Here is a 24,116-nt window from a genome sequence, read left to right as displayed (position 1 = left end):
AGGGAGGGCACCAAAAAGGTGTCAAGTTTCTCCACCTGTCACTCAGGCACTAAAGCTTTTTGCAGACAGCACTGAAGAGGCAGGAGAAGCTGCAGAGGGGCAGCAGTTACTCAAGACGTAAACCCCAGGCTGTTCTCTCAGGTAGTCTTATTACTTCATTCAAAAATTCTGTCATTCTTGGACCCAAACAAGAAGTTCAAATTTCAGCTGCCTTCTGGAAAAAAGCAAGGACCTTGCTCTTGAAGGACTCTCTCTACCCTCCTCCTGTTTAGAAACACCTGATATGTAAGTCTCATCTCATTCTGCTACCATCTGGAAGGCAGGAAACCTCTAGCTTCATCCTCAGTCCCACTGCTTGACTTAATGATCTTGGCAAGCCCCTCAATGTCTAGATGCCATAACAGCTCTCTGCACCAGGAGTAATACATGCCTCTTCCTAACTCCCTGAAATGCTGGATACACTCAAATGGAGCTTTTGGGAGAAAATAGTTAAAATGCATGTACCTAATGTAATCAACTAATTCACCTCAAAATTATTCTCTTTTCTTTTGAAATGGAAAAAATATATCTTTCTTATGAAAAATGGTCTTCTTTCAAAGGATAAGGCAAAACAGAATTCTGGGAACAGTGAGATCCTGACCAAAAGACTTGAACAAACTCTCTATATTTCAAACGACAAATGAAGTCATACAATGTAATACTCCACTAAGATGATACAAATGGGTGACTATTACCTTACAGCTCAGAGGTGTTAAGTCTATGTATTCCTGATAAAGACAGATCCCTTTCTGAAATTCCCTTCTTTACCTCTCAGAACACAGCAGTTGTGTTCCTACAGCTATGCAATTAATCTACTTTCTGCTCAGACCAAACTGAGGCTGTTCTTAATGACAAGAAAAAGGGGCGGAGGAGAGCCTGTCAAATAGGATTATTCAGAGGAAAGAAAACTAAGTGGATTCAAAATTGCAACCTGTCATTACCTTCTACAAGTCATACTGGAAGGACTGAAAAAACAAAATAGCATTTTATCAAAACTATAAATCTAAGGAGGAGAAACGACTTCTGATTTTCTTTAAAAAATGTGTTACTTTAACTGCTATGATTACTTGGTAGCTTAGATGGCTCGATATGAAAGGTATTATACAGCAGCATTAGGGGTGTGCCCGCGCACCTGTGTGCTTCCTGACAGCACTAACAGCTCTCTTCACTATCAGGGGTGAAAGGTCAAGAGCCCCTGGGAATGTCAGATGTTCTCAGCTGGATGACTAATACCTTGTATATGTCTCGCATTCATTTCTCAATACATTATCAACCACTAGCTGACAAATTTTCAAATGACTGTATAGATTCAGGGCTTTTCTCCTGTTTCACAGTTCAAGAAACTGAAAAACACGATTTGTCCTCGATGTTGTAAAACAACCCTTTCTGCTCTTTTGCCCTCTCACTTATACCCCTGACCCCAACAGCCCCTCCCCTGTACACACATATATATACACACTCTGATGTCATTTGGCTAAGAGCCCAGTAATACAATATATTGTATATTAAGTCATAGCATGTTATTAGGGTCTTAATGCATTACTTCCTTTTGCTTTTTAAAAGAGAATGAAGAGGGGCGCCTGGGTGGTTCAGTCAGTTAAGTGTCTGCCTTCAGCTTGGCTCAGGTCATGATCTCCAGATCCTGGGATTCAGCCCCACGTTGGGCTCCCTGAGCAGGGAGCCGCTTCTCCCTCTCCCTCTGCCCCTGCCCTCTGCTCAGGCTCACTCTCAAATAAATACATAAAATATTTAAAAAGAGAGAGAGAAAGGACTTAACACAAATAAATTGACCTTTAAAAATAGCACGACAGGCACTTTGGCACTTGGATGAAAACAGTACTACCCCCTCCCATTATACTTTGTATGTGTCCATGCCCTTCTTACAAACAGTGATGCCCTTGTTGCCTTAGGCCGAAACACGAGTCAACAATAAGCCCAGAAATTCAAGTTGTATCTCCCAACTCCTTATTCTGAGCTCTTGCCATCAAACTAATTCATGCACTCGCCTAAATGATAATTACAATGAAAAAAAAAAGCAGACTGAATTATGGAATTATGGTAAAGCAGAGGAAATCCTAAGATCTTCAGTAGGGCCGTGCTAGAGTTGTACCTATAGTAAGTAGCTCCATCTATAATAAATAGCTTGTCGCACCTACAATAAATAATAACTCCAGACTGTTGGTGGCATAGTTTGACCCAAGTTTTTAAATTTAGCATTAAAAAGTTCACTCACATGCTTCTTACTATAAATCTTGCAAATGTATCCTATAGACTAAGTAAGCTATTTACATATGGGAGTGAAAATGAAGGTCCTGATGATAACCTAAAATCTGACTTTCTCAAGTGTTAAGTGCTACCGCAGGGGGCAAAAATTAAGCCCCGGAGGAGCTGGGGATGGAGGAGAGAAGGGAGAGGAAATTCACTATGCGACTCTGAGGCAGATTGCTACAGAAATTTAGTTATCATGGTTTTATAGGGAGAACTAATTCAATTAATTTGGAAATGTAAAATTAGGAGAAATCAAGCAGAGCCACAAATCATAGTAAGGTAACATACATCTTAATAAGTGGGATGTGGCAGAGCTCCAGGCCATCCGTTGCTTCGGTACTGAAATGCTATTTAGGATAGTGTATAATTTCAACAAAATGCTGAATTAAAGGGATGATGGGAATTCCACAGGGTGCATACGAACTTTTATTTTTAGATTGTTCATTTACAGAGTTCAAATCTTTATTTGCTGCTAGTGATTTGCTCACCAAGTAAGCAGCCATGGAAAGAGAGGAAAGAGTGGTTCCATTTGGGCGGGCCTGGGAAGGTACAGATCATAGAAGCCTTTATTGTGTGTTAGCAGGCTATACCAGGGACCTGAGCGACCAAGGAGACAGAAAACAGGGCTGCAAAGCCAGACAACTGCTAAAGCATAGCTGTTACAGCCCGTCATCTTCCCACCGAAGACTCCAGATTAAAAGGAAAATCTTAGCTGAGAAAAGGAAATCTGACCCCTTACACCTATTGGGGGGGGGGCGGTGCTATGCTGAAGAAACACTGAATTCCAATGTTCTAAGGCACCTGATCACTTCAGTCCCCTTCATCATCATTTTCTAAGAATAAGTGCTCTTAGAACACCACTTGAGGCTGTGTCGATGGGAGACAGTTCTCGCATCAAGCGCTTTCCTACTAGTAGCGTGGTGACACAGTTTGGGGTTTATTATTACACCAACCTCTCCAAACCACTTGCTCTCGTTTATGAGACTTAGAGTTACTTTACTAGCTAATCATGCATGTTCATTCAGTCATTCATTCGATTGTTCTTCCATTCTTTCATTCCAGAACACCTATACATGTAGCCAGGCACTTTATGTACCTGGTTCCAGGAAAATGAAAGAGAATGACAGACTTACTGCCCACATAAACGCTCATGATTGCAGACAAAACGCTCATACATAATAGCGAGACAATGACATACGTTATGATTTTCTACAAACGCAATGAGCCTCTCTCTTCTCTGTGTGTGTGTGTGTGTGTGTGTGTGTGTGTGTGTGCATTTAAATTTTCATCCAGTTTTCTATTGTTGAAAAGGAGAGCTGGAGCTGACATAATTAAACTAGGATTCAAGTCCTAATGCCATCACTTCTTAGTCTTGTGACCTTGAGATTTTGGTGGAATGTAGCCTCTAAATCATTCCACTTCTCAGGGGCTCCAGTTTCCTCATAAGAGCTCGCACATCCTGATGGTTTAGTATGAGCTAGGTACCTGTTATGTGTTTTACACGTATTAATTTATACAGCCCTCACAACCAACCTATGAAGAGTATGCTAATATAATCCTCATTCTACATATGAGAAAATCGTGGTACCAATAGGCTAAATAATTCACCAAAGATCATACAGCTTGATGAGCTTTGAACACTGGCCGCAGCATCTGTGCTCTTAATCAGTGCTCTATACAGCCTCTTCAAACAGAGCGCTACAGTGAGGTTAAAATTAGAAAATCTATGGGTAAGGGTTTTAAAAAGTTGAAGCATCCAAAAGAAAAAAGTACAATTTCTAAAGACTTTTAAGCCCAAAACTGTGTTGGAGGAAATCAACGAACATCCATAGAGTCCTGCTTGTTTCCTCAGCAGTCATTCCCCTTCCTTGGATACAGGGCACCTTGATTTCTTTCCCTTACTCTCAGTCTCCTGTAGGTTAGGAAGGGAGGAATAGCCCCACTCCTGCCTCCCAGCATGGGCATACTGGAAGCTGGTTATACACCTGTTCTGGACCTAAAGTGGTGGAGAGCTAAAGTCAAATACCAACACACCCTCCAAACTCCAGGTCCTGGGAATGCCTAGCCTCAGGAAACACTACAACCAGAAGTCTTTGCTTTTCCTCCTGAAGTCTGTCATGAAACAGCTACATGGCCTTGGTTTTCCCAATTATGATAGCCCCCCAGGTTTCTTTTTCATTGATGACCAGGAGTCAACAAAATTATATAGGTCTATATAAGGCTCTTTAGCTATAGGTTATGTCCAAAAACAAGGAGCACATGGACATGGTTTCAGGTAAACAGGTTTTCCTCTCACCATCCTCAGGCATGACAGGGAGGGAAGGGGGGACTGCTAGCTAGAGAACACGCCCCACAATCTCACCAATCTCATAGCCCTCTGAAGTTAAGAGACAGAGCACTTTCAAGGTTGGTCCAATGAATGAAGCCATGTTATCAATGGCTATAGAATTGCAAAGACCAGATCTCCCAGGCGACCTCAAAAGAAGACTGAAAGTTACCCTCATTTTCGAAGCTCAGTGGGTGTAGTCATGGCCCCCAGCATAGTCTAGATGGCACCAACCTTATTGTGTCACGCAATTTAGTTAAACTGACATCCACACATACACGTCATAATGGAACTGAAGACCATGTTAGGCCCACAGAGTTTCTACTAAGTTAACTCTCTAAAGGGAACATCATTCAAATGAGCCAAGACAAGCCAAGTTCATAGAGATTTTCCTGGCATTTTCTTCCAGCCATTGGTTCCTTCTAGATTTCTCTTTTTAGGACTCAATTACCAGTACCCTGCCATTTGCTCTCACTGCCCTCTCTCTCTCTCGCTCAACTCCCTTCCTTTCTTCAGCATATTTTAACTTGAATAATATTTTAGCCTCTGTGCAAAGAGCAAGGTTTAAGGGCAACAGCAAGCTGAAGCACAGAGCACCAAATAGGACACGACGGATGGTGGAAACTGCCATTGTACCAAGTGTACTTGCTCCTCCGAGTGATTACATCACCAGCTGGGACATGAAGAGCCTACTGGCAGACTTCTAGGCTGAAATTGAGGGAAGCTGGGAATACATAAAGATCGGGTGTTCTGTTTTGTTTTGTTTTGTTTTAACCTGCAAGATTCCCAAGGCACTCTGCTACACCCCAGTCGGCTGACTAAAGCAACATCTTCCTTACTGCATTTACTTGAATTCAAGAATGATGACCTCAAAGATCTCAGACATGCTTTCCTGTGTATTATAGCTACTAACTAATACATTACACATTATAAAACTTTTTTTTCTATTTTCTCCATTATTTGGGTGAATTGCTTGCTTCTAAACAATTCCTTAACCAAGGTTCTATCTTTGTTCGGGCAAGGCTTCCCTCTGTCCCAGCCCACGGAGAACATCTGTATGCAACCTGCATGTTCTCAGTGCTGACAGCTCTGCATCTCCCCACACTGTCACCATCTGGCCATTGGCTGTGCACTTCTGAGAACCCACGCATGTGAATGCCAATCTTTTCCCTGGAAGGCTGTGAGCTCAGCATTTCTCCCAGATTCTTGCCCAGTGACTCAAGTGAATCTAAACTTGCTTTTTTCCCCGCTCTTCCTTCTCCTAGCTTTTAAAATTACAGTTCACACCTATCACTAAAAACAAGTTTCCATTTTAATTAGAGGAAATATCTTCAATTTGTCTTACTACCAGATTGAAGGTAAAATGTGTGTGTATATATATATTTTCTATGTCATTTGCTTTGACACATCACGAAAATATAAATAAATTCTGCTAAGAATTATGATATATATATTCTTGGAAAGCAGTTAATTTCAACTGTCTCTTTAAAAATAAAAATCTGATAGTATTGCTTTAATCAGACCCTTTAATTTCCTTACTTATTGCAAAACAATAAGTGCCTACTAAAAAATGTAATTCCTTTTGCAGCTTTATACAATTACTTTTTAAGTTGCATATGAAAATAAAAAATTCTAGTTCTGCCATCTCCTTATTAACTCAGTCACTAATCTTCCTTAAGCAGTAAGCATTTGGCTCAGTTAATTAATTAGTGATTTGCAGAAACATGTATCAGTGCTTATATTAAGTCAACATCAAAAATACAGAGACGTCCAAGACGTGGAATCTGCTCTGAAGCTTGCAGGCTAGCAGGTGAGCAAACACTGACACACAGGTCAGAAAGTAGAATGACAGGGATACAAGCCCTTCAGAGAACAGTGCTTGATTTTTCAACCACTTTGGTTTCTTTGAAAAAGGCAGAACTTGGTGACTCTGAATTCAGATTCTATTTATTAATCCAAGAAGGGCCTTTTGCCCATAAATAAATACATACATACATAAGGTTAAAACCCTCTTGCCTCCCTGATAAAATTTCTTTTCAAAAGTTACTTTGTTTTTCTCTAATTACAGGTGATTTCCATCCATGCGGTGGTTCTTGACTTTTCGGGGAGGTCCATGCAAATGTCAGAATTAGAATCACAGGAGGTGGTTTTCCAATCTTCATGTGATCTCTGTATCCCAGTGCTCGCGAACTTTAGTGTGCTGTCTCTGCAAAAAAGGTAGATGGCTGGGCCCACCCACAGAGTTTCTGATTCAGTAGGTCTGGTCTGGGATGGGGCCTGAGAATGTGCATTCCCAACTAGTTCCTGGTGATGCTGATGCTGCTGGTTTGGGGATCCCGCTTTGAGAACTACTGCTCGAGTCCATCAGACTATCAAGAAAGGGGTTGCATTTTATGAACCCTCCCAAATCACTGAGATACTCATTTCTTAACCACTAATCAACTCTGAAGTTTTCCCCAACCTCACCAGATCCTTTCGCACATTTGGTGTTCATCCTCCTCATATGCTTAGAGAAACGTATAGTCATGTCTTTTCTTCTTCTTCTTCTTCTTCTTCTTCTTCTTCTTCTTCTTCTTCTTCTTCTTCTTCTGCAATGGCACGAGATTCTACGGATCCAAAGCTACAGATTCTCTTTGATCATTTGCGTACTATTGGTGATTTCTGAGTCTCTCTAATTATAAAATAAGATCTGTGATGTCATTCACCTACATGTCTATCAGGGATTCAGAAGGATGAACTTATAACGATAACACTAACATGACTATGGAAGTTGACATGCATCATGTTTTCATGGTTCTAAGAGCTTAATGCATGTTAACTCATTTATATCCTCTCAACGACCCAATGAAGTAGGTATGATTCTCCTCCCCATTCCATAAAGATTGAAACTGAGGCCCACCAAGGTTAAGAAGCTTGCCTCGGGTCATCCAGCCGGTGAATGGTGGAGCCCAGCTTCAAATCCACGCACCTAACCACTACACCTGCTGCGACCTGAAAAAGGTTAAAGCTATTAGTATTATAAGTGATTTTTTTTTTTGAAATTTAAAAACCTTTCTGAATCTCCACAAGTTTTTTCACACTCATACTCTGTGTGTATCCTAAATTTAAAGTCTCACCAGGAAGCAACAAGTAACTAAAATATTCTTAAATCTCCTAACGCTTTCTGACTACCCGTTTACCAGTATAAATCAAGAAGGGCTCCACTTCCTAGTTTATCATACGATTGATGGTTTAATGGCTAGTGGAAAGATAAGCTCTCCATGAATTTTAGTGAAGCAAAAGGAAAGAAAAAAATCCCGATACTCTTCAGAAGAGGTTATCAAAACTTGACCATGGAAGGGCTAATGAGAGCATGCATATGACTCTCCTGTGACATTATTCAAATATGACTCAAGGCAGAATAAGGTTTTTCCCTTCTATTTTTCTGTTTAAAAAAAAAATAGCTCCTCAGAGAGGAAGATTAGTAAGAATAACAATAGTATGTCTGTTGAGTTCCCACTAAAGGTATCCATGAAAAAAAAGTGCCTCATCAATCAATTTATACAGGAAATGTTCCATAATTTAAGGTGAATCCAGACTCTGGATTAAAAGAATTTAAAAGGTTGGAGACCAATAATACTAAATTTCACCCCAGATTCTAATGAGTAAACTCTTCCTTCTCCCCTGCTTCCATGTGGGAGCCTAAGACTGTCTCCCTCCCCACCCCTCCAGGTACCCACCTTGAAGGTTCCACATGTAGGGTGTTGTTACCACTTAGACCACATGACGCTACCTCTTTGAAACATTTTACCAAAGGAAATTCCCTTGGCTGAGTTGTACCAAATTGTGCTGTTCTGGAGTGCCAGTGCCTGAAACTGTGGCTTAATTTTGATCTCCAGACCAGAAAATTTTTATTAAAATTAACAGAATATAGTATGTTTCTTAAAGACAGCCTTTTAAAGCCCATGAGTTTTCCCGAAGAAGACAGTTATTATTTTTAACATTTAGCATTTCTATTTAATCAAATTATAGTATCTTAGAGTTTAAGGACAAGGCATGGTTTGAATTAATAAAATCATAAACACTTGCAATTACAAATATTATGTTCAAGTGTCCCCCCGAAAAAAGCCGGGAATCCAGATTCTAGACCTGTTTTGGCCAGTAGTAGCCATGTGACCTATAGCAAATAATAACTCCTCAGCCTCTCAATTTCTGCATCAGAAAAGAGTCTTACAACCAAATGTACAGAATATCAGAGACAGAGGGTCATAATACAGATCAAGCGATTCCCAGTCTGGGGTTCCTGGGCCAGCCAAGTGAAAGATGCTTTCGATGGATGGCAGACAATGATCTGTTTTCCTTATAGGAGTTCCTCCAGAGACCCATGGGAGGGGTACCAGTTGAAAATGAAAGAAAGTAGATGTAACATGAAAAAAATATCACTCGGAAATGAACCACTTAAAAAAAAAAACAAAAACAGCCCCCCTTTATTCCTATGCTGCCACTAGATCTAGCCTTGCCTTTGGCTTTAGTATCTTTGTTCTCTTTGACAGTTACTTGATGCTTATAATCCTTCAATCACACAATGCAAGTACAATGCAAAAATCAGCTGCAAACGGAAGTCCAAGATTGGGCACAAGGATGATCAGGGTGCACAAGAGAACAATCTGAGTAAGTATCAGAGGACTCAGGAAGTCTTTGGGCCTTGACTATTTTGCACCCACTATGCCCTACACCATCCTCTCCACCAACCGAAAGACCGTTCTTACAAACTTCAAAGTTAACTGTGAGGTGAGGTCTTATTGGGGAAAAAAAATTACATCAAAATAAAACAAACATTCTTGCCACTCTATCTTTCTCTAATATATTCAGGTACACATATACCCTTAACTACAAGTATAACTGAAATAAAATAAACACATTTTCATAATTATAAACATCAACTTTCAAGGCAGAATGACCTCTGTTTTACATGGACTCACTGTAAATGGCCCTTTTCTGGAATCAATTATGCTTACATAATCAGCACTGCTATATTTTAAAATGAGTGATGGAAATAGTAAATTTTACCACAGGCAACCTGCACAGGTTAACTAAAATATCAAATTTCTTTGCCTTTGGCCAACAGTATATCCACCCAGTGTGGTAATCCCGGATATCTTCTACTGACCACAACCAATGGTTAATATGTTTCATTAATAAGAATCTGAGATAGGATATATTAGTCATCAGATGCAATTTGGTTAGCAAAATTTTTGAAATATAGGGCCCACGGTGAGTGGGTGAATAATAAAGGCGGTCCTTAATAGACTGGGATTCGACAACATACACCAACCCTTAAATTTTACAGAAGCAGAAACTGAGGCCAAATGAGGTTGCAACTTGCCAAAATCCCCTTCCAACTCTGAATTTTTATTTGTCTGATGAATCTACATTCCTAAGCCTTACATATATCGCAAGGCTTAATAAATCTCACTGGTGATAAATATATTCCACCTCAATTCCTTATGGTTCAACTAAATTCCATTTCCTCTGTTGGTAAATTCCATTCCATCATACTTTAGGCAAGTGACTGATTAATTAAAACAATCCCATGGCTTGTGTTATAATGGGCTAATGTTCAGGCATGGTTACCTTAGCGTGGTAATCTCTACTAGTAAAACATATTTATAAAAACACTTGTAACATACGCATTAAATCCCCTTCTTAGAACATGTGGCTTTAAATAATGAGGGAAAAATCTGGCAAAAGCATTTTGTGTTCTGCCAAATCCAGAACAAAATGATTTATGAAATTTAACTAAGGCTAAAGCACTAGTTCCTGCTTTTTTTCTCTCTGAATTCTTTGCCTTGAGGACAAAGCTTTTCTTAATTTATAGTAAATTCTCAAGGCAACTTTTTGTTGTTTTTCCCCTGTTTTCTGGAAAGATGTAAAAGAATGTTAACTGAAAACTAAGAAATAAGGAAAATATTCATTCAAGTGGTCTCATGTTTAGTATAATTAAGGGCCTATTTAGAATCGCATGATTAATAAGATTAATGTATTTTATTTTTTTATGAGTCATAACATTCCCACAGAAAATTAAAGATTGGAATTAAAGAAAAAGTATCCCCTCAAATGCTGCTCTGATTGACCTGAGCCACTTTGATTATACACGTATATATATCCTGAATTTTATCTGACCCCCGAAGACTCGAGTGGGAAAGGGTTGACCCCTCCCCAACAAACTGGCTACCGCCTTATAATAAAAAAATCTCAAACCCAATTTTGCCATATATATAGACATTCATTTAACCAACACTCGCTAACGAGCAGGTTCTAAAGCTTGAAGATATGCCAGAGGAGTTCTTTAGGTATTCTGCATTAAAGTTTACTCAAACCAAAAATCCACAGGCAGGATTCTGTCCTTTATACTCTGCCTTGGACAGCCAGTCAACCGAAGAACCATGATCGGACACAAGATCCTCTAGGAGTCCAGCCGTGGGTCCCCTCCCCGCTGGCACCAGTTTCAGGATTCATCAGATTCATACCAAAGTAGAAAGTGTTTCTAAATTTCCTTAGCGATCCACGAATACCTTTAATGTCACCAATGATGGCCCATTTCTAACACTCCTTATGCCTATAAATAAACGATGAATTTCCCAGATAAAAACCACTTCTGACATTTAGTATGCTAATTAGCCAAGTCTCAGGTGTAGAGATGCAGATAGCTGAGGCACTTGTACCAGTTGCCTCGGAAAAGTGGCATTTTCTGATAAATCGCTTGCCTCCCACCTCTGAAATCTCTACTAAGGCAACCAACTGCCCCTTGGGTTAAAGCCGAAACCATCAGACACGCCTGTGCTCTCATACCATCTATGCCGGAACCTTTTAAAATAGGCTACAGATTTTATTAAACACGCCTTGATTATTATTATTATTAGACATTTTGAGATAGCATGTATAGCAGTAACCAGTGAAATCACAAGAGCAGAAATTCTGTCTCCAATTCTCTTTGATCGCATTTCTAAAGCTGCTGGGTGTTTTCTCTGTTCAGAGAGCTAATTTTCATTTCACCATAGACATTTCATTTTACCATCAACCTTTACCTCTATAAATTGGTAAATATATTCATGGCAGGAATCTTGAATAGTTAATTTGCTGCTATGCTAAACTTGGAGTTTATTGTATTTTGCCTTAATTCCTGCTGACTTGAAGCACTCACAGCTAGAGATGGTTTTATAAACAGAATGGTCTTTAAAGGAAAAGGAGTGTTACTGTGCTTTTCTTTCCCATTTTAATGCTAGTTGCTAAGCGTTAGAATTGTGAAAACTATTTTTATATTTAAAAGCATTTTCATTATCTAGCTTCTATGAATTCATATGTATACAGAGGCATCTACTGAAAGAGCGAACAGGCTTTGACACTGAGTCGAGAGAAATAACCATGATGGCCAGTCTTTTCAAGATGCGTATTCCAAACTGGCATTCCAGAAAAATCAGGAAAGCCAGAAAGAGGTGATTCAAATGCTAGTGTCCCTTAAGCCTGTAGTGTTAGGGGAAGTAACCTGACATGTGTCGAGTCATTATGTGTCGGGCACTGTGCCAAGTACTTTACATGCACTATTTTATTAGATACATTCCCAATCGTCTATGAGGGACGGCAGAACTGTGTAGTTGTTAAAAGAATAGGCCTTGAAGTCATGAAGATCTGGGTTTAAATCCTAGACCCGACTTTCTCTATCTCTGGGATCTTTGCCAATTTGTCTTGTCTCAGTCTCAGTTTGAGCATCAGCAAATAATGCTATTTAACTTACAGGGCGAGAGCGCGAGTGTGTGTGTGTTAATGACTGGCATGTGGTCATCACTAAATAAATGCGTCTATTTTCTTATTGTTAATGAATTAGCATTTGTAACAGAGAAATATAGGTTAAGCTGTGCTCCTCCCAACTTGTGTTGAGGCTCTAACCCCCAGATCCCCAGAAGGTGACTGGATTTAGAGATAGGGCTTTTAAAGAGGTGATCGAATTAATAAGGGGAGGTCTTTGAGGTGGGTCCTAATGCAGTCTGACTGGTGTCCTCAAACAGAGAGGAAATATGGACACACAGAGGGACACCAGGGCCATGTGTGCGCACAAAGGGAAAAGCCATGGGGGGACACAGTGAGGAGACAGCCATCTGTAAGTCAAAGAGAGAGGCCGCAGAAGAAACCAACCCTACTGCCACCAATCTTGGACTTCCAGCCTCTAGAACTGTGGGAAAATACATTTCTGTTGTTTCAGCCACTCGGTGTAGAGTATTTGTGATGGCAGCTCTAGCAAAGTGACACAAAATGGAAACACAATTCTCCATGTATTGGACACCAATTTAATTAAATATTTTTAAAATAAAATGCTCCATTCTTGAATAATCCCAAAGCAGACGTTAACATGAATTATCCTGGAAAAAAAAAGAATCTTCTGGCAGAATAGCAAATGGGATACATTTTAAGGAGTCCGTGTCAAGTTTATATAGTAGAAATGAAATGCAATCTAACGTGTCAGCATTTATTCACTTCGTGCATCTGCATTTACGAGGAATCTATCGTGCATTCGGTGCTGAGCCTAGGTATGAATACACAGTCCCTGCTCCCAAAGGGCTCAGAGGCAAACAGTCAATCATGCATTTTTGTAAAAATATCCCAAACTGCTCAGAAAGGTGGTGACTTACGAGTTTTCTCATTTCCGAGAGGCACAAGAGGAAGGAATCTTAGAAGTCTACATAGACTTTTCTGTGAAGACACTGACCCTATGAACTAGTTTGGTTCATGAATGTTAACAGAATTCTAAGAATATTAACTGTGGTATTAGAAATAAAATAGGACAACATATCCTTGTAAGCAAGCTATAAAATCCTTGTACTTTTAGGTGCCACTACTGCCTCTACCTCCAAATCATTTTTAAAAACACACCCACTTCGGGGTGTCCGGGTGGTGCAGTCAGTTAAGTGATAGACCTGTGTTTAGGCTCAGGTCCTGATCCCCCTCGTGAAACGGAGCCCGTGTTGGGCTCTGTGCTCAGTGTGGAGTCTGCTTGAGATTCTCTCTCCGTCTCCCTCTGCCCCTCCTGCTGGTGCTGTCTCTCTCTCTCTCGCTCTCAAATAAATGAATTTTTAAACATACACCCACTTCACGCCCTGGCCAAAGCCCTATTGTCTCCTGTCTGGACAACCTTACCCCTCTGAAATCCATCCTTCGCAGAACAGTGGGGCGATCTTTTCAAGTCCTAAATCGGATCATATTATTCCTGTGTTTAAAATATATCAAAGATTTCTTCTGTTCAATTAGAAAAAAAGGACTGGTCCTTTACCTTTGCCTGTAAAGCCCTATACGATCTCACGCCTGCCTACCCCTCTGACCTCATTTCCAATCGCTGTCTTCCACGCCCACTTCTTTGTGTTTTGTAAGCCAGCCCAGCTTCTCTCCATCCATCGTAAGGCTTTTTCATTAGCTGTTCTCCCTCTGCCTGGAATGTCCTTACCCCAGATGTCTGCATGCCTGACGTCTTCTCTGCGTTTCAGCGTATATGTAATCTCCTGAGACCGACCTCTTCTGCAAACACGATCTCAGGTTACCTACCAGGTACCATGTATCAGATTATTGTATTGTTACCACAGCACTTCTCATTAGCTGGTATTTCCTTATTTGCGTTTGGTTTGGTTTGGTTTGGTTAGGTTTAGGTTTTATTTGCTTGGTTTTCTTTTGTCTCCTGTCTGCCCACTCCAGCCCCTCTAGAATGTACGTTCCCTGAGAGCCGTGACTCCTAGCCCGTCTTGTTCCTGGCTATATCCCAGCTCCCAAAGTGCCCCCTCCCAGTAGGCACTCAGTCAACATCTTTTAACTACGGTATTGATATAGAATCACGAAGGTCCGGCAGTCTACTCTAGAAAGGCAGATGCCGCAGTGGCATAGAGAACACGCGCACGTTTAAAGTGTGCTTTGTGTAAACGTGGACTCTGAGTGCCATTCACATAATTGGAGTGTACTAGGCTTAAGAGAAGAACTTCTTAACAGCAGTTCTGATACAAAAATAATGACCAATAAAAAAACCGATGACCACTTTCACTCAGAAGACAGTCTGAGCACACGCATTCAAGCAGTTGGTTTCTTGGAGATGTAGCCCGGCTGCTGAGGGTAGACCCCAGAATGGCTTAGGTGCTGGATTCTTCTTTGGAAAGAAATGCTTACTATACACTGATCGGTGACAGGCAAACTCCAATCCTGAATTCAGTTTCAGGAAAAATCAACACGAAAAACACCTTTGTCCTGAGCTACTGGTTACAGTTACAGTCTCTTAAGTTTTCGCTCCATTCATAAAGCTGACTAGCTTGTCAGATTTCTTAGTTGATCTGGAATTGGATGAAAGGTAAAGGTTTACGAAAATTTGCACATTTCAGGTATTTAATTGATTTGCTATGGGAGACTAATGTACTAGAAGTCTTAAAAAGACTTGGGTTAGGATCTCGAACTCTTGGGTTAACTTTGTCATAACAATTTGATTTCATACTTACATCTTGGATGATCTGACATAGAACAAAATATTCAAAATGCACATTAATCACCAAGTTGGTTTTTATTCTCTTATATTTTTAGATGTTAAAAATTTGATAATGAACATGGATGGCAGTGCTCCATAAGAGAGATTATCTGGATTTGAAGGTCTTCAAAGAAAATTAATTCATTTTGGTAAACCTTTACAAATTTTATCTCCATTGCTCAAAGACTACTTCATTACATCTAAAGAAAAACATGCAGTTTTTTAAAAATCTTTTTTCCCCAATTTCTATCCTCAGTGACATAAAACACGCCATTTTAATTTAGCATATATTTGCTAATCACCCTGACTCACTCTCTTCTATTTATTGGCTAATTCTTTTGACTTAGTATGTTATTGTACATTTTTGTTGATTTGACAAACATTTTCTTAGAGTCCACTTTAAACATGGCATCATACTAGGTATTGATTTACTCATTCATTAATTCACTCACAGCTAATTAGACTTTTCTTTGTTCCAGGCACACTTCTGGATATTAGGGATAGATGAGATTTGGCTCTGTCTTTAAGCCACAAACAGTCTAGAAAGAAATCTTATCTTCTCATTCATTGGTTTCTGCTTTTATTTTACTTTTTTTTTTACATTTCTTCATTCACTGGAAAATTTTAAGCTTTTTAGCATGATTTATCATAAATAAATTTATGATATTGAGGGATTTTCTTTTTGCTTAGATATGTGATTTTCTCTCACTGTCACAGACATCTGAATATGGAAATTCTAATATTATCATCTCCGCTGTTTAGAGATTGGTACGTGAAAATTCAGATTTGTTTCTGAACTAAGAATAAGACCTTCCTGTGGGTGACTGAAGGCAACTCAAATGTATAAAGGAATCGTGTTCTAATAGCTTACCGTAAGTTAGTTGTCCAAATCAGAAGACAGTTCCCAATGGGTGCTATATTGCACGCCTTACTAGACTCTTAGGCCAGTTTTAAAACCTACTTAACCCACAGGGTAATTCAAATCCATTAGTAACAGCACGGGTATTGAGTCCTGGCTCCAGGAAGTAGGAAGTCATTTGGAATAGAAGAAGGAAGATTAGAAGCATTTCTTGACTTTCCTAGTCATAGAGGCTCCTTTAGGTCTCTGCATTTAGATTCTGCATTTCCAACAAGCTTCTGCGTGATACCACAGTGGGGTCCTCAGACCACACTTAAAGTGACAAGATCTTAGATTACCTTAACTAGTCATGAGACGTCTGTACTGCAATCCCTCTACTGAACCCTCCCTTGTTGATTGTTCCCCTAATTTACTGTGACATCCTGCTGCTCTCTCCTCTTCAAGTGTTTCCCACTCCCAAACTAACAAAAAGTCCTCCATCTTTACAAATAAAGGTGATTTCAGCTAATGTGTAAGAGAAAGTTACCTAATTTTAATTGCTTTATCTTCGTCCAATTAATGTCACATTAACCCTAAAAATGTAGATTGATTTTTAAGTGGGGGTGCCCTAACCAAATGGAGGCTCCAGTTGGGGGAATTTGGAATGTTGTATAAAAATAAAAACCAAAAAGCTTACACAGAGTGCTGAGGGAGGGATATTTTTGAGACAAGTCCTGCCATGGAGCCATGCACAGAGGTGTGCCTCAGGGCTCCCTGCCCCAAGGTTGTCCCTGCATCTTAAAGGTACTTCCCTGGGGTGCCTGGGTGGCTCAGTCAGTTGAGCATCTGCCTTTGGCTTGGGTCATGATCTCAGGGTCCTGGGATCAAGCCTCATGTCAAGTTCCTTGCTCAGCAGGGAGTTTGCTTTTCCCCCTCCCTCTCCCCCCCCCCGCACTTGTGCTCTCTCTCTCTCTCTCTCTTTCTCTCTCAAATAAATAACTAATCTTTAAAAAAAAAATTTTTTTTTTAAATTTTTTTAAATATAAAGGTACTTCCCTGCCTCTACTTTCAGACTGAGGGCCTTTGTGACAGCAAACTGACTACTTATTTGTTACTAAGTCCTATTTTAAGCCACTAGTGTTTCTCAAGCATCTACTTTGTACAAGGCACTGTGATAAAGTTGTTAGAGGTACATGAAGAAGCTCTCAGGGGACTTATGGTTTAATAAGGCTGCACTTTTACCTAATTATTTCCTTAGAGGAAACTAAATTCTGCATCTGTCCTGGTTGACTCTCTGGTTGCCTAGCTGTGAACTTGGGAAAGTCACTATCTTCGGGGGATTCTGTTTGCAAATCCACAGAAGCTTCCAACTCAAGCACTGAGGTTTTTTTTTTTTTTTTTTTTAAAGATTTTATTTATTCACTTGACAGAGAGAGAGAGACAGCCAGTGAGAGAGGGAACACAAGCAGGGGGAGTGGGAGAGAAAGAAGCAGGCTCCCAGTGGAAGAGCCAGATGTGGGGCTCGATCCCAGAACTCCAGGATCACGCCCTGAGCCGAAGGCAGACGCTTAACGACTGAGCCACCCAGGGGCCCCAAGCACTGAGGTTCTAATAATATCACCTCTGGGTAACCTTTTTTGGGTCTCTCCCCCACTCCCTCTGGTCTACTACCTCTGCCCTCACAGATCCAATCTACAATGCTACCCCCTGCCCTCTGTTAGATTTGTTACTTCTTAACAAAGTATGCCCTTCCATGTCCTGTATCAGTCCTATGTCAATATCTGTGGGATCAAGCTCCTTTGGAAATTTCAAGTTCAAAGGTATTTGGGCTCAAAAATTTAATAACCTAATGTGGTTTACAAATGTCTTTTTTTGGTATTTGACCAGTATAGTATTAACTTATGAAGACTAAGAAAGAACAAAAATGAGAATGAGGAGGAGGAAGAAGAGGGAAACTAGACTAGATCCAATAATTGTTGTTTACCACAAACCACAGGCCACACTATTGTCTTAAGTGAGGACCTTCTACCGGCTACGTGCTGGCGGTGCTACCTGAAGGCATTTGGGTCTCCCAGCCTCTGCACTAACTGCACTCCGTAACACAAGGGGAGAGACCTACATTGATTGGTTCACCCACTTCTCCAGTAATTTTTAAAAGAATTTCGGACACTGTCTCACTCCAGTGCCACTGTATACATCATGTTTATCATTTTCCAGCACTTGATTTTAGAGCTTTATCTCATGTATTAAGATTCTCCAGGGAAACAGACTGGGATATGTACAAAGGACGTGGACATATAGAGAGATTTTATTTTCGGGAATTGGCTCACATGATTATGGAGGATGGCAAGTCCAAGAGCTGCACTGGGGGCCATGAAGGTTAGAAGACCATCTGCTGGCAGAATTTCCTTCTAGGCAAGGAAGTTCAGTCTTTCGTTCTATTTAGGCCTTCAACTGATTGAATAAGGCCCACCTATATTAAGGGTAATGTGCTCTGCTCAAAGTCCACCAATTTAAATGTTAATTTCATTCAAAAAACCCTCACAGAAACATCTAGAATGTCTGATCACATACCTGGGTACCATGGCCCATCCAAGTTGACACATAAAAATGACCACTACAACAGGAACAAAAAAAAAAAAAAAAATCATGTTTTGTTCAAAATACTAAGGAAAAATGTCTTCCTGCATAACAAATATCCTAATGTTTCTCAGGACTGATCTGACCACAGCGATTTGAACACTTTGTCCAATGAGACTTTTCTACCTATATCCCACTATCTGTGCCCAAACAACCCGGAATTATCTAGCTCTGTGAGTGGAAAGTGTGAAGGGGACGATGAGAAAGAGTGGTAATACAGTCATTTTTGGAGAGATTAGTAGATATTTCTTCCTTCCATTATAATTAAAGGATTTTATTCAAGTTTCTTTTTGAACAGTCTTCACTCTACAATTACTAGAAATATCTAAAAACTCTTGAAACTCATATTTCAAGAAATAAAACCATAAAATAGAATTCTTTATCGGAAGCACTCGTTTTCATTTTGCCTATATACTTTTGTATTGAACTCCTAACAATTTCTAGTTCCTTCCACGTAAAGAGACTTGTGAGACATTTGCACTGACTCTGGGTGGTCTCTTTGTTGTTCCGTATTCATTTTATTTGTGATTTTGCCAATTAAAAATTATTTAATCCTGAAACTTGCATAAAGTGGGAGAAATGGCCAAGTTGACATCAAAATACAGATCAACACTTCAGACCCTTTTGCTTCTCTTTAAACTAAGAATGAGAATTGACAATGAGCTCAAAATAAAATTATCATAGATTGTTCTTTTACATACTCCGGTGGGATTTTTCTGAATAAGATAATTTGGATATAAAAAGATCATTGCTTTGTGCATGTGTCAGTTTGTATGAAATAGTTTATCACAAAGCTAACATTCACTTTTTAAGTACAGAAGAGGTTATTAGACTGTGAACAATGAAAGTCTATGTTTATCATATTTTTAGTAGGATAAAACTTTGATCCAGGAAATCATTAGGAAGTCTGTGCCTCATATACCAGCTTCAAGAGAGATCGTTCCCCTATTCACAATGGCCCTCTGTTGTGGAGGTCTTATACACTGTTTTGGAGTTCCAGCAACTTCCCTTTACATTTTTATTGACACCGTTTTGTTCGAAAAAATTAATGTTCCTGTTTTGACTGATTCATTTGCAGAAACATCCAGTTTATACCCTTTGGTAGGAGGGGGTCACGGGATAGTGGAAGTAGGGGAGAAAGCTTTAAAAATCCATCAAGAAATGAGCACAGCACATGAGGACATGAGCACCAGTCCTTACCAAACAAACACCCTGCCTAGGAATAACTGTCTTTCTGCAGCCCCCATTATACGACCCTCCTATTCAATGCTTGTGTTAGACCTCGATTACTCGTGCGTCGCACATACATTCTAGAAACTAGTGCTAATATGCATAGAAATGTGTGGGTTCTCCTAAAGTTTTATGATAACAAATGATGCCATGAAAGTCTTTCACAATCTCACTGCCAGGAAGAAATGCATGGCTTCTTTTAAACTCTTCTCTAGTAATAATGTATTGAACAGGAATGGCTTATTTATAAGTCTGCTTTCTTTCTAGACCATAAACTTCCTGAGGGCAAGGGCTGGACCTTATTCATCTTTATTGACAGAGAAGCTACCTTCAGTCCAGTGCTTGGCACACAAAAACGTCTCAAAAAGAGCAGCTGAATGAAGCACCAACGAAGACGCTAGCCTAAGTAATTAATGATAGGTGGCTGAATAATAAAAAAACGTAAGAAATAGTATGTAACCTCAGGCTCAGTTTTTCTGGTTAGTTTTCATTTGCAAAAACATGACTGAGAAATTGTCCTTTTTTCTTTTCTTCCTTTTTAATTTGCAAAATAGCGATTTTAACTTTAAAGACTATGGTTATTATCCCATCCCTCACACCATTCTACCGACCCTGTTTATTCCCACTGGGATAAAATTTGAAAACTTCAAAAAGCAACTTGAAAAAAAGTAATCAGCAGTTTTCAGAGCCATCATACATACTATAAACTGCATATCAGAGCACGGTAAGCACAGTAATTAATTAAACTTGATAAGGAGGGACGCAGAAATTATACCTATTTTAAAAATAATAATTACATTATATCTTCAAAGCACCCTTTATTCCTCACATCTTATAACTTCAATTTATATCAAGTCCATTAAGTAAAATTATTCTTCCCATATTAAAGTTGGGCAGGAACAACTTTCCTTATTTTCTGATAGGTCAGACGTGTGCTGACTATTTTGTGTGAACACAGAAATGGAACATCAATGCACTACTGTATCTGCAATGACCCGTTTAACAGTAAAACTTTAACACATTCCTCATAACACAGTCTCGACTGAAGTTCTCTGTTCTCAATGTAACTACCACTCCTTAGATTCCATTGCACTTTGTAGATTCTATACAGTGAATGCTTTGGTTTTGCCTGCTCTGCTACCTCCTTTTAAATAAAGGGGCAATGAAACTCTTCATCTGTGTATTTTCAGGGATTTAAAAGTACAATAAATAGTAATCATAGTAATAATAATAATAATAATAATAATAATAATAATGTTTACATGTAGGAAAGGTTTACCAGATGCCAGCACTGATTTAAGTGCTTTGCAAGTATCAACTCACTTATTTCTCAACACATTCTATGAGGTAGGTATTATTGTTAACCCTCTATGACTTATGAGGTCTCTGAAGCATGGAACAGGTTAAATAACTTGTCCAAAGTCACACCTAAGTAAGTAGCAAGGCTGGAATTTGAACAGGAAATTTGTCTCCAAAGTCTGTGCTCTTAACCATTAGGAAATAAAGATTTTAAAGTAAACTGTGTGTTGTAAATATCAGCATTGTATAGGCAGAGATTCCCATCTGTTTGGGACTCAGTACACTGCTTTACATAGTGCCAGGCACATAGTTTCAGAAATGATTATAAAATGAATGCCAGAGAAATATAGGTATATTGCAGAACATTCCCCAGATACAAGTAAGAAAAAAAATTCATCTGGAATCCCAAGATATTGGTATATGCCGTTTGGTATATGAGGTTTTGGTCCTTAATAAACATATACCCTTTTGTGCATACATACACAAAAAATATCATTCTTAATTATTTTTGTAGACTTTTTTCACTTAGAATTTTTCCATATCAAAAAGTACTTTCCTACAACAATAATTCTTCCCTTCAACAATGTTAGGTCATCTTCCATGATTAATTTTAATTTACATTTTGTAAGTAAAGTCCACGTTGATGGGAAAGTTGTGCTTGCTATATATATTTGGGGATGTATCATGTTAAAATGTAAAGTATTCTCATGTTTCCCTATCTATAAGACAGAATTTGTCATCTATAATTCTAACATCACTAACATTTGAAAAGCAATCTGGTTCTAAGCAGACATAAGAATGAGAAAATTAAATGAGTATATACATGAGAGTACAGTTTGTCAACCAGTAAGGACGTGGTATCTCCTCACGTCTTTGTTTAGATGTTACTCAGAGGATTTATCTGCTGTTTTGAGTCTTTGGATCATTTTGTATTAATTATGTTGTTTTCAATTACAAATTACACCTCTTTAGATCTTTTGAGATGTGAATTTAAAAATGCATGTCAAAAGTATGACAGCAAATTTATACTCAACCTAACACCACCTAATTTCAAAGCTTGGCATTTCTATTCTAGAGCCAGTGGACTATTTTTGTTAACAAGAGGGATAAGAAGAAGCCAAAACTGATATGCTTTTTTTTATTAAATGTTCAAACATTCAAGCTTCAGTACACTCTGTTATACAGGGATGATGGGTTTTCAGGTCTTTTTAATTTAATTAGTTGAAAATGGAAAAGTTAATTACATATAATTATAACTTTGCTTGAGCATAGGACTTCCATAATACTGACAGTAGAAAAAAAGCAGTTCTTTTACTAACAGGTATGCTGATTTAGTCTATGACGTTCCAGGAGGGGTTTTCTGGTAATGTTTAAGATGACATTAACTTAGCTCTATCGACTTGTCAACCAAAGCATACAAAGAGTAATAAAATATTTTAACTTAAAATAAACAAATGTAGGGGCGCCTGGGTGGCACAGCGGTTAAGCATCTGCCTTCGGCTCAGGGCGTGATCCCGGCGTTATGGGATCGAGCCCCACATCAGGCTCCTCTGCTATGAGCCTGCTTCTTCCTCTCCCACTCCCCCTGCTTGTGTTCCCTCTCTCGCTGGCTGTCTCTATCTCTGTTGAATAAATAAATAAAAAATCTTTAAAAAAAAAAATAAATAAAAAAATAAAATAAACAAATGTATTTTCTTTCTGATTTAAGTCTCATTCTGTGAATGTTTCTTGATAACCCAAAATCCCTTACATATCATAGCTTTTACATTCTACAAGCAAAAATTTCATAGAAACCTTCGAGGAAAATGGGATTATAGATAGACTTTCTTACTACTGTCCATATGATCAAGAACAAGTAAGAATGATCAAAATGAGATTAGTGTTGTTGGGGGGAACGCAAGCTGGTGCAGCCACTCCAGAGAACAGTATGCAGGTTCCCCAAAAGGTTGAAACTAGAGCTACCCTAACACCCAGGAATTGCACTACTGGGTATTTACCCCAAAGATACGAATATAGTGATCCAAAGGGGCACCTGCATCCCAATGTTCATAGCAGCAATTTTCACAACAGCCAAACTATGGAAAGAGCCCAGATGTCCATCGACAGATGAATGGATAAAGAAGTGGTGTATATATATACAATGGAAAATTACACAGCCATCAAAAAAAAAAAAAAACAACGAAATCTTGCCATTTGAATGACCTGGATAGAACTAGGGGATATTATGCTAAGCGAAATAAGTCAATCAGAGAAAGACAATGATCATATGATCTCACTGATACGTGGAATTTAAGAAACAAAACAGAGGATCATAGGGGAAGAAAGGAAAAAATAAAACAAAATGAAACCAGAGAGGGAAACAAACCATAAGAGACTCTTAATCATAGGAAACAAACTGAGGGTTGCTGGAGGGGAGGGCGGTGGAGGGATTGGGGTAACTGGGTGATGGACATTAAGGAGGGCATGTGATATAATGAGCACTGGGTATTATACAAGACTGATGAATCACAGGTCTGTACCTCTGAAACCAATAATACGTTATATGTTAATTAATTGAATTTTAATTTTAAAAAATGTTTTAAAAATTGAGATTGGTGTTGGGCACATAGAAATTTTGTTCCATAAATATATAGGATATTTCAAAAAGTTGGCCCCAAAAATTCATTAGTTAAGACAGATATTTGAAGTACAAAAGATTTTTTCCAAACTCAGTGCAATAAATCAGTAAAGCCAATGGCTTTTTCCTTGATCCTTACACTTCCAAATCTTTGTTATATTTGACTTATTACCTACTATTTTTTTTTTCAATTCCCACATCACAGATATTCAGTGACATTGAACTTTTGGATTCCCTTACTTCCTGTGTCCCTCTTTCCTTCACTCGCTCCTCTCCCAAGCCCCTTAACTGTGGACCATTCCCAAAGCAGTTCCCCTGGCTTCACTCT

This window comes from Ursus maritimus, unplaced genomic scaffold (assembly GCF_017311325.1).
Source record: "Ursus maritimus isolate PB19 unplaced genomic scaffold, ASM1731132v1 scaffold_20, whole genome shotgun sequence".
NCBI classification, from domain to species: Eukaryota; Metazoa; Chordata; class Mammalia; order Carnivora; family Ursidae; genus Ursus; species Ursus maritimus.
This window is presented reverse-complemented; position numbering follows the sequence as displayed.